Source organism: Petromyzon marinus, chromosome 3 (genome assembly GCF_048934315.1).
Source record: "Petromyzon marinus isolate PM22_M1 ecotype Great Lakes invasive population chromosome 3, UKy_Petmar_22M1.pri1.0, whole genome shotgun sequence".
NCBI classification, from domain to species: domain Eukaryota; kingdom Metazoa; phylum Chordata; class Hyperoartia; order Petromyzontiformes; family Petromyzontidae; genus Petromyzon; species Petromyzon marinus.
Window position 1 is genome coordinate 21,744,972 of NC_133669.1, and position 13,075 is coordinate 21,758,046.

Here is a 13,075-nt window from a genome sequence, read left to right on the forward strand (position 1 = left end):
TACTTGTAGGGCCGCGTTATTTAATGAAGGGAAACAATAAAATAATATATATATTGTTATTTTCAAGAACAAATTTGACCTCAGGTCTTCTCTCATTTACCAGCTTCACATTCCCTATTGCCGTACAAAAATTGAGGAAGGGCATTTTGCTATTGATGCCCCCAGAGTCTGGAATGCTATTGCCAATAAATTGCAACTTGAATCGCTACCAATGAGATCTTCTCTCAAAACTTCTCTAGAGGAGTTGTACACCCCTAGCTGCCACTGCTATTCATTGGCGTAAAATAAAATGTTTCGCTCCGGATGACGCTGCAAAGTATTTTCTGTATTTTGATTTAGCGTGCTGATCTTAAACGTGCATTGAAAAATTTGATACTCCGACCGATGCTTCTGTTGTTGTGGAGTAACTCATGCAGCCAGCTATGGCTCTAGGATTTGGTGTTACATGTTATTTATGTAGTTTATTGTAAAAATTCGGTCACAGTCCTTGTGATCACTGTTACGTTGCAATTATGGCTTTATTTTTTGGTGATTTGGAAAACGTTTTTTGGTTTAGACATGTTTGTTTTGTTGTAGTACGGAGTTAGACTGATGGCCTTAATATAAGTTTTTGTGGTTGTTGTTGTTGTTGTTTGACTTGCATCCCACTGGGATTTTTTGCACACAGCGTTGGTGTACGGTGCTTTTTTCAGGAATATTTTTTCTGTTTTTTTTTTCCATGAATTTTCTGTTTGCACAGTCAACACATAGTCACTTTAAGATGTTTTTCTTGTTCGTGTTTTTTTGTTTGTTGTGGTTGCACCCGATTCAAGAGCCGGATGGCTCACTGGGCTATACCAAAATAAACTGAACTGAACTGCTAAGGCAAGCGCGATCGTCAACAATCTTTCGTGAAAACGGCTCTCCAAAGCAGCATAATCCCAATGAACGAACACATCTTAAACAAATGCCCTCGAAGTTTAGGGTGCATCTTACTTTCGTGAACATCTTATAATCTGGAAAATGTAGTCATTCCCTTTCGACATTTCAATGAACGCTATTTAATCATATAAAGGGCCGTCCATAAATGACGTCACGCGAATTTGGACGATTTTTGACTCCCCCCCCTCCCCTCGTTACACGGCGTCACAAAAAGTCAGACCCCCCCCCTCAAATATGACGTCACAAAGCTCTGCCCCCCCCCCCGACCGCCCAAAAAAAATAAACATTCTTCAAATCGCTTTAAACTATTGTCATTGTAGTGCGTATTTAACGTGGCGCTGCACTCTGATATTGTAGGAGAAAACATTTATTAAAACGTCTATTTAATTAAGTGGAACGTGTTGTTATTTAAAGTTGCGCATTTTTATGTGACGTCACATTTCTCAACCCCCCCCCCCCCTTGTCAGACATCGTCACAAATGTCTGACCCCCCCCCCCCAGGTGCATGACGTCATTTATGGACGGCCCCTTATTAATACCGTCTCCAATTTAACTGACACGTTTAGGCTTTTTCGGTTCGAGAAAATGTTGATTCGAACAATATATGAATTGGGTTCTAAGCTAATAAAATGTGAACAAATAGATCTCAGAGGACTAAATACACTATAGCCTCCGTGACTATATCTCTCAATACGTTTAGACCACAAACGTTCGTTTGTTTTCTAATTTAAAGGGTATTGTACTTATAATTTTAGAATTGCAATTATTTATTGCAACGTTAACAAAGGACAATTTCAACACGTTCAAATCACAAACCCAAGCACGCTGTCCACCTTGTGCTCATCGAAGCCCTGTGCACTCCATGAGCCTCAACAAGCAAAGAGTTGTGGGTGCTGTCATTCATGATATTTCCCTAGATATTACTGCACAATATGCACAGTGTAATCGTAGTAGGTGTTTCTTTTTTTTAAACCTGTGATGTTTAAATGGAAACACCGTGCCACAATAAACAGCCGACGGAAAATATGTAATTACGCACACACAGATCGTCACCGCACATGCTACATGCGTATAAATACAGATATTGCAACGTTGTGTATGAAGTGTTGAATGTATATTAAATATACACTAAATTAAATTGAGAAGTGTTAATTTAGCTGTTTTAAATATACCACAGACATCTTGAAAATTGGATTTTTTTTCGATGGGCTATTATTGGACTGGAAATGATTAGTGAACGCTTTAAATATAGAGCAAGTGACACAATGACCAATCTTGTCTACAAGTCCAGAGGCTGTTTTCAATGTGTATCTATTTAGCTAATTATAAATGAAAAGGAAGCAGAGCGGACGACTGTGAAGATCCCGTTGAATCTGATTGGAGAAAATTAAGTTTGTCTAGCAATAATAACCCTAGAGACCCTTAAGTGAAGACATTCCTTCAATAAGAACATATATCCAACATTGATTGGAAGTGGGTGTTGGCCAAAGGCAGAACAAATCATTTGATGGCCTTTGGCAGTAACATTGCCCAACGGTAACACGTTCAAGCAGCCGTCCTGGTTAATACTGCAGATATATTTATTAACCATTACAACTCTAGTGGGACATATGTGAAAAAGAGCTTCATAGCTTATCGGATTTCTCCAGTAGAAATAAATGTTCTGATACTGCACGCAGCCTGTTTGACAGTGGACTTCAAAGATCCAATGTTGCCATTTGTAGAGGAGGCCATTGTATGCCAGCGTCGTGGCCCAAATTTGGCAAATTATAAAAATGACCTGCAATTTAGTTATTTGGCATCACATATAGTAATCATGAACCCCTATTGCAAAAACCTGACAGGACCCTTCGAAAAAAAAGTCTCATTAGACTCAGTGGGAGTTATTTGACCGTCAGTGCAAGTTAGTGAAGATGGGTTCAATTGATATTGGGCCATAAAAGTATAGTAAAACAAACTTGATTTGAAGCTTTCGTGACTGCAGGAATTACTCTGCAGTTCTTTCGGTAAAGTCACGTAGAAATAAAATAAATTAATAATAGAGTACGACAACACAGAGACACAGAGAGAGAGAGAGACACACAACATAGACACACAGAGTCTCTGTGTGCTTGTGTGTCTGTCTGCATCCCCGTGTCTGTGTTTTGTCTCTCTCTCAAATTTAGCAATCTTTGGAAGAACGTAATCAACCAGGTAAGGTGCTGACTGTCGTGTTAGCCGACTCTCTGTGTTGGATTGCATTGTATTTCTAAGTTCACTAGGTTTATTTTCTACCTGATGACGATTGCTTGTGTTGCAATCGAAACGTCCTATTCTATTATTCAATTTATTTTCTTTCTAAGTGAGTTTACCAAAAGAACCAAAGAGTATGGTAAAACAATCGATGATGCTGCAGCAGTTCCATTTTATACCCACCGCAAAGCCCGTGGACCAATGAAAGCATGTCAGAGCACTATGCAGGCTAAAATTTGCTTACCTTCTAATATCTGACAGGATCAGGGACCTTCTGGGTGATATTGTCATTGGCAATGTCTATGCAGAAATAGATTACATACTGCTGGATGAACGCCTCCCCACTCCATGTTGGTTATGAGGGTTGTTTGGCCATACTTCACGACACTGGTCAGTGAGGAATGGGGTGGGAAGGGGTCCAAGACCGGTTAAAATATAATAATAAAAACTCAGTTTTATAAAGTGCCTTTTTTAAATTGGTATGTCTCACCAATGATGATAGCCTGGTTGGGAATCGGACCCAGTCAGGTTGGTTCATAGCGCAGAATTGCAATTTACCGCACCACCACTAGTCTTTCCAAAGTGTAATTGCTCTATGCATGTTTTACTATGCATTTAGGTTACTGCAAGACTTTGTTAAAACATTGTGCATTCAATACAGCTGATACCGTAATTATTGCGTTGACAGAGTTATGTGTATAATTTGATTTAGTGCTAACTGTTTCATATGGGTAAAGGTCACATTGCTGTCAATTGGGGAGGGAAGACAAAAAAGCTTCATCGGGTGTACGGCTTCAGCCCTCGGAATTCCATGGAGACGCCACTGGCTCACAACTCTCATGAACATGTTAAAACATACTTCCAATCTATTTTAGCAAGTCAAAGTGATTTCCTGCTCAAATGAGCATTGAGACGGTGCTCTGAGCCATTACGTGCAAGTTCCTCATTCCAATGACCAGGGTTGCAAATGTATTCCTATAACAACCACTCTTAACTTACCCACAGAGTGATCCATATTGCATAAATCCCAGAGGGATGATAGACTGAGCAACACCCAACCAGGATGTTAACTCGCACATTTTTGATTGCAGTCGTTCACTGTAGCGCTGAGCAACTTGGCGGGATACCTTTTTTCAGGTTTTCCACAATGGAATGTAGAATGTTGCATATGGTGCTCATTAGCAAGAAAACACATTTTTATAATTTTGAAGGTTGTGTAAATGCTGTGGTAATGTTTTTCTTAGTTGTGTGGTGCTATAAAGTGCTGTAATTTTCATTTCATGCTATTTGCCATTTCAGTTTTGGTTGAATGGAGTCCAAAGGTTTGCAGCTATGGTTCAATGTCAATTTCTTTAAGCAACTCACATTTAATGACGTGGCATCATTTTTAAAAAATAGAATCTCGCACAAAAAATTACGTTTATGAAGACCACATTTAAAGAAGTAAGGCGGCAGGATTTGGATAATCCCATCGTACCAGAATCAATATTGCACATGTAACCTATATGTTTGTTTATCTCAGGGGGAAGGCAGCGAAGAGTTTGGCACGGAGCTAACTTTCCATCCGATCATCGTCATTGCTTCCTGATCAGCTTCTCCTAACTCCCTCCATCAATATGGATACAGTTTCGCCGAAACGGTAGCAATACAGATTAAGCTGCCATTTTTCTTGAAATATTCAATCGTTGCATGCAAAATATATATTTTTTCTCCGTGGCATAGGTACTTATTTTTTTTCTGCAAGCTCTAACCTTCCCTCACTACAAGAACAGACTAGATGACTTGCGTGCACATGTGAGAAAAGGCACACAATTGCGCTTAAGGCTATTTTAAATATCTTTGGAAAGTCACTTACCGTATTGAAATGGCGACACGTGCCTTCTTTCCCACCGCTGCATAACTAATATCACGCTTCAGTTAATAAAATAACTTCGAACCTACATTTTAGACAAATGCCAAGTGGAAAACGATATTCAATGCTTGTGTGATATATTTTATCGTTAATATAGGTTACCCTTGTCCCATCTGCAAATCGATATCTTGATAAATAAAAAAAATCATAAAATGGCCAGAAGATGGCAACCTTCGCAAACACCGTTGAAGCATTGAGGCTAATCTGTATTCAATGTCTTTTAAAAAAAACGGCTTCGATGAAAACATTCAGCTTCAAAAAGCACATGTGACACTAATATATTTTATTATCGTCAACCATAGCATCTGCCACCTCACGGTAACCTTTACATTTAAGGTGAAGTCGATGGATAATCCTAATCAACTTTATTAGCTTTTATAAAGCAAGTGTTTTTGTATTTGGACAGTACAAATCAATCACTCAGTCAATAACCTCTTTAGCCTTGTGAGAGTCCATTGAGAGAAAACATTTATTCCTTTTGTTTCGTTTTTTTTTTACGGAGACCGAGGTCAAATACAAGGTGCCGAATGTACAGGAAGAAATATAAAGTGATAAAGAAAGATGTGCAAGAAGGCATGCAATTAAATAAGCGTGCAACGAATCTGCTTACTTAAAATTGAAATAGCTAAATTTTTTAAATGTTTTTTCTCATGTTGTTAAAAAATGTTTATAAGTTCCGAGATACACGTGTAAAAAACAATGTACGGTTCAGCATGACGATGACATGAAATGGTTGAATGAAAATATACATTTCAAGGATGTTTTGATTTATTACTGCAATTACCTTTTGGAAATATGCTCATACAGTCAACTTGGCTAATTGTATTTTTAGGCATTGAGTAAGCCTGAGGTACACAGATTTATAAATGAAATTGTATTCATAACCATATTTGGGGGGGGGGGGCGGGGGGGCGTGTGGAAAGCCAGCATGATTATATAAATATTCAAGGTATAGCATGAGCATGACCCCCATGCTGTAAAATTGTCATTTTGACATATGTAATGTAAGATTGGGGTTGGTGTGGATATGAAAATGATGTAATGGTAAAATAATGTAGACGAGAGATGAGCCATTTATGGAATGATTGAATAACCATTATGGGTTTTTAATAAAGTAATCTATTTTGAGTGTTAGCTGATTAAGAAGTTTCAGCACTTGTCATTTTGAAAATTACGAATTAATCCAATGACATTTAAATATATTACTATATACAATTTCGGTATGTAATGATATTTAAGACAAATGGGTGGCTTCAAAACACTAAACGGATGACGTGTATTAAGAACTTTAAAATGTCTTTCTGATCCCATCCAGTATTTTGTAACAAACATTTTATCGAGCACACGAATACCTAAAATAAAGGATCAGAATGTTTATTTATCCTGGAGAAATTCGATGAGCTATGAAGCTCTTTTTCGGTAAAGTCACGTAGAACGGTTCAAATAAATAACAAAAAATAATAGAATAAAACTACGACGTTTCGATCGCAACACAAGCGTTCGTCATCAGGAAGAAAAAGAGGGGGAAAGCTGGTCCAGGTCAGCAAGTTACATCAACAAACACTACAAAACACGATATTAGTGCATATCGGGTTTTTTCTATTAAAAATGAAGAGTTTTAGCACGTGTGTTGTAGATCAAATCAAGCAGATGTTTTTGTATTGCTATGTACATCTGTGAAAACTACTGGACATCAGTGGAAAAGGAGCTTTATAGCTCATCTGATTCCTCCAGTATAAATAAATATTATGATTCTGATCTTTTTTTTCTTTCAACAGGTGTTTTTGTAAAGAATTTTATGGCCGTGATTCAACGTCGCTATTTCAACATTAATTTCACATCGGCTCAACAATTCCTCACCTCTCAGCATGGGGGCCTCGTGTCCAAAGATAAAAATCCGTGGTCAGTGCAACACCACTCACAGTCCTCTCACGGCATATGTAAGTGCGAAACCTCATTGTAAATAAACACTACTCTTGTTTAGCGCTTCACAATTCAGTGTCTACAATCAATGCCCAGCAGTTGCTATTATCAGTTTCAGTTATTAAGAGACCTGTAATGATGCACCGATTTTGCGATTAAAACTGAATCCTACATTCACAGGAGATGCACTGAACCGTGCATGAGTATCAATCATTCAAGAAAATGTTAATTTGCTTATCTGTTAATGTTACATGTAGGCTAATGGAATGAACAACAATGTATAAACGAGTCAAAATGAACAATAACACTACAAATGAGATGGTAGAAAAGTGACACACATTTTTTTTTGGAAAGTCATTCAATTCCATTGGGACGTGGAAGTGCGGTGGGAGATTTTAATAATTATATGATTAATTACGCCTTGTCAGTGGTCACATTTGCAAATAATCTCAATACCATTCCAGCGTAACATGTGGTCCTGCTCTCCAAGAGAAGGATGAATCCTTTTTGGATTCATTCCAAAGTCTGTGTGGTCTCTGCAGAACTGCCTTCTGAATTTGCACAGTAGCGTACTGTATCAACGTTCAGACAATATAGGGCTATTCATGCATTTACTTTCGAATTGGGATAATGATCTGTCTGTGTATAGCCAGGTCTACATGTGTCAATGCCTGAATACATTAATCCAAACTACTTTCCTTAAAGCCAATTACCGATGTGTTTTTTGGAAGGCTGATTGCATCATGGTCACTGGAGGTTAATTTAGGTGTATGCAAGATCAGCCACTTGAGTTCATACTGCAGAAAGCAATTTTCAACATTGCATTTGCAGCCGGTCTAAGTACATAGAGTAACAATAATATATTTAAAGAATCCTTACTTTCGGCATGGTTACCCCATAATTATTCAATGATATTCCAGACGTTGATAGGGAATAAGACATTTGTGTCTGAATTTCCAACCTACTCGTTAATTGCTGTTCTAATTTGCAATCCAGATAGTAGAGTTAAGGTTAGACGAAAATGTTTCTATTTAAAACTATTTTAATTTGCCACCCACTGTGTTGGTGATGGTTCAGGCATTATGTTACGTTTTTGATTTGTCAAGAACGTAGCAAATATATCTAGAAGGACAATTAATCAAGTCTAACAAGTGTAGAATGCGTGATATGTTAATCTCTGGGAAATCTGTTAATGTGCACAAATACAAACTATCATTAGTGTTAAAATGCCAATTGTAACTTCTAAGACATTAGACATGGTACTTCTGCAATACAATATTTGTTATGTTGTAATAGAAAAGCGATATTGCACTGCTTATGGATTTGCACTAAAATTTACATCATTGCGTGCTATTTACAGCAGGCTCCAATTGTCTACGTTCCAGTAATCTACGAATTCCTGTAATTCACCTGTTATTGGCAGGTCCTTACTCCTGTATTTCGTGGCACACCGTGGCAGATTCAAACCGCTTTTAAAGACGACAAACCACGATCCGTAGAAGTGAGAGCAACGAATGGGGGGGGGGTAAGCAGAGATAAGCGGGGGGCATGGTTTTATTTATTTTTTATTTCACGCTTTTGCTTTCATTTTGCATCAGCACAGATTCGTTGAGCTGTGGTCATGTGAATTGTTAAGTGGAAAATGATTCTGCATGTTTTTAGACTTGGCTATCGTTTGGGTCTGAGAAAAACGTAGAATCTCGTAAACTATGAATTTATTGCGGATTCATTTATCTGCGAGTCACGTACCTGCGATTCACCTGTAATTTGCAAATTTGTCACGGATTCATACAATCGCAACTGTTTCCTCCCATAATCTCAGTTGGCACGAATTTTCTTTTATGGATCATGGAACTATCATCCGCGGTGCACCGCAGATAACAGGATGTGCAATGTCCCCCATATCAACGCAGTTTATTGCAATTGGCACAGTGCACAGTGTTATGCATTGCTGCACCTCCGATCAACACGGTTGGCTATGTACGGTGCGAACGATGTTCAACATACATAATATCCTTCTATCTTGTTAATCCACACCATTTGTAGCTTGCTCGTAATCATATTTTGACTGCATTTAAATAGAGTACATGGCCCAGTTATTGCCAATTTTAGCGCGTTCCTGGGATAAATGCAAAATGTCGGAGAGTTGTAGAAATCTCTGAGTATGGCGGGTGGTTATGTAGATGGTCGGCTGCACAGCAAACAGACACAGTAGAAACATTGCCACGGGGCATGATTATTTCTGTCGTGTAAAGCAAATACGAGACCGGCAGGACTTGTGCTAACATGGGCCTCTAAACAAATCACACGCTTGGCCATTGCAAGCACATTTACCAATTTTGTTGCCTTAAATCTGCTCACTGTTACATTGGCAGTTTTGGCAAGTTTCAATGGTACAGTAGCTAATTTATGAAAAGCACATACAATACAGTTGTTACATCGCAGAATCGTGAGAGCTTCCAGCGGATTGGACAGACTTTCATCCAGCAGTGGATTAACCATGGCTCATGGTGAAATACAGCATTGTAAGATTATATTCCCATGTACATTCATACAAGGCCAGGAATATTTTCAACTGCTTACCATACACACGAAAGTGTTTACAAGTTATACAGGGTGTTTTACAATCATGGACCCAATTTCAAAGCAGTATATTTATTTCACGATGGCAACATGTTACAATTACACAAAAAGTTACAAACGGTTTACTAACCATTTTATAAATGCTCTATGTGCCCTGCACCTGCTGTACGGACAACATCGATACGGTAGTTGAATTCGTCCCAAACGCCTCTCTTCTCACGTTTCCCTCTGAGGTGCTTGGTCGCCCTGTGCTCTTCCCCTTACATCAACAGCCTGTTTCCTCAAATTGTCGCTACAAACGAAGAATGATCTATGACATTGGCGGATCAATGCCAAAACGCCGTTGAAACGCACGCTGCACCGCAATTACGGATTCAGTCTTGCTGAACTGCAGAACGCAAAACGCCCCTTGTGTTGCGGGGTCACCGTCTTGCGAATGACTGAGGCGAGGGGCTGTTTGTGCGCTGGGGTCATCATCTAGAGAATGACTGAGGCTAGGGGCTGTTTGTGTGCTGGGGTCACCATCTAGAGAATGACTGAGGCTAGGGGCTGTTTGTGCGCTGGGAGAGGCATCTAGAGAATGACTGAGGCTAGGGGCTGTTTGTGCGCTGGGAGAGGCATCTAGAGAATGACTGAGGCTAGGGGCTGTTTGTGTTCACTGGGGTCACCATCTAGAGAATGACTGAGGCTAGGGGCTGTTTGTTCACTGGGGTCACCATCTAGAGAATGACTTGAGGCTAGGGGCTGTTTGTGAGCTGGGGTCACCAACTAGAGAATGACTGAGGCTAGGGGGTGTTTGTGTGCTGGGGTCACCATCTAGAGAATGACTTGAGGCTAGGGGGCTGTTTGTGCGCTGGGAGAGGCATCTAGCAGTGATCATTTGAAAATCTCCCCGCCCTTTGAAGTGGTAAGGATTTCATTCATGGGCGGTTCATGGTTGCAGAGATATATCGATTTCAAATCGGGTCCTTTTTAAATCACCCTGTACAGTAGTTCATCTATATATAAAAGGGGAATTTGTGAATGTGTGTCTGTTCGAAATGTTTAGCATACTTCCCAACTTGCAACAAACTTGAAAATTGGCAAGTGGGTAGCTTCCAGACTGTACACAACGCAAAAAGTATAAAAATAGACTTCTGTATTATTATTATTTTGGGGGGGGGGCGCAGGGGGGGGTGCGCAATAATGGATATATTTTGCACGGCAAGTGAGCGGTGACGTCACACCTGTGATGTCACCCGCAAGCGGCAGCGTCACGCAGTGTGCCTGCTGACGTCACAAATCCCCCCCACCCCCCAACACTCCGCGTAGGCCGTGTATTAACCCAAGACAATAATCCAAGTCCCGGGCTAGGCCGGGTAGTAAAGCTAGTCACAAATAACCAAAAGGCTGCAAAAAACATTATCATGCATAGTCAATCCACTACTGGATGAAACTCCCGAAGCCACTGCCATCTTTCGATTTAAAGCTTTCGTGACTGCAGGGATTCATCTTCTTGGTTCTTTCGGTAAAGTCACGTAGAATGGAAATAAAATAATAAAAATAAAACATAATAAAATAAAATTCTCACGACGTTTTGGCCACAACACAAGTAGCCTTCTTCAGGTGAAGGAACAGAACTTTCCGGACGACAGCGCTTCAATGAACGCTGCTAAGATTCGCAGCGTCTTTTAAGCTGGGTGGGAGAAGTAAAGCACCTTGACAAAGGAGTTTACATATCAAACAGGAGAATTTAGCATTGAAATAGCTGTGTTAAAGTGTTGGATTAGCAGGGTGTTAAAGTCAGAAATTAGCATGTAACTGGGAGATTAGCATGATGTTGATGTGAGGGATTAGCATGTAACTGGTCACGGAAATAAAGTCAGAGTTTACATATCAACAGATGCATTTAGTATATTGATGCTCAAGGACTGCAACTACCCAGCTATCATACAATAAGCCGATGTGAAAAAACTAAGTATAAACTACATCAAGATAATAAATGTACTCAATATATTCTTAAATAAGTTGAAAACTGGGTATACACTACACTATATAATGAATACCATATAGTAAACTGATAAAAAACTAAAATATAAACTACATCAATGTTATCAATAAACTCAAAATACTCTCCAATCAGCTGAGCTACTAACAATAAGTCGTTATACGTTACAATTCTACGTCGAAAAAAGAAAAGGGTGGCGTTTTTTTCTTTTCAACGTTAGCACCACGGAAAGCGACGAGCTTTGTTCAGACGGACGAGTCCATCTATGCTCGGAGCGAAGGAGGGGGGAGAAACAGCCACGATTCTCTGCTCTGTCCATGTGTTGCATTACAACTATGTTATAAATTAGACTACTATACATTGCAATGTTATACCTTCCAATCTAAACTACATTGTATAATATCGTATACAAAGCCCAATGTAAGCTCTAACATTATGCATTATATTGATATGTCTCCAACTAAACTTTTTTCTACATTACACGACTATACACCATAATATACACTGCCATAGACAAACCCACCCTTGAATTATACAATGAGTTACTACACACTACCCTATACTTTAGACTGTAAAATATTAGACTTGTAATATTACACTATGTATTATTCTACCAACCCTACTGTATACCATACTACTGTATATTCACTATACAATTACAATACTATATATTGCATTATGAATTATGTTAAACATTACACTGTTATACTATTTATTATCATACAGCATGCTATAAACCATACCATTGACCGTCGTGTGAAAGGTATTAAGAGGCAGTGCCAGCGAATGGACTGCGGTCTGAAAGTCACTGTAAAATACAATCCATTAAGAACCGAGATGGTTTATAACGTCTTTCCAATGGTTACTAAGCCAGAATCCATCTTCTCGGTTGAAATTGTCTCTGTGTTTGTATATGTAGATGGCCTCATGAACGAATCTCTCATGGTAGCCGGATGGCTTGCAGAGAACCTCCGTCTTGGAGAAGTCAATGTCATGTGAGCCCACTGAATTATAACAGTGATCTGCCACGGCTGAGGTGTTCATCCTACCGTGTTTCAAGTCTGCTTTATGTTCACGGATGCGGTCCGAGATATGTCGTTTGGTTTCTCCAATGTAGCTGCTGCCACAGAGGCAACTTAGTTTGGAGACGCCCGGGTACTGTATGTCTGGAACCACATGTTTTGCAGACGGAACCAGATCACGGATTTTATGTACTGTGTTGAATCGGACCTGGATCTTGTGTTTATTCAGGATTTTGGAGATATTTTTGTGACCCCCGCAATGTAGGGTAAGGTGATGGTTTTGAATGGCTCCTCAAGAGGATCCTTCTTCATGGTTGGAGTGATGGCTTTGCGGATTGTGTAGTCGGAGTAACCATTAGTCTTGAGAGCTTGGTGTACGTGCTTGAGTTCACTGGCAATGTGTTCCTGGTCGGAAATGCATTGGGCTCTATGGTATAGAGTCTTGATGAGGGAATTCTTCTGGGATGGATGGTGGTGGGAATCCGGTTTTAAGTA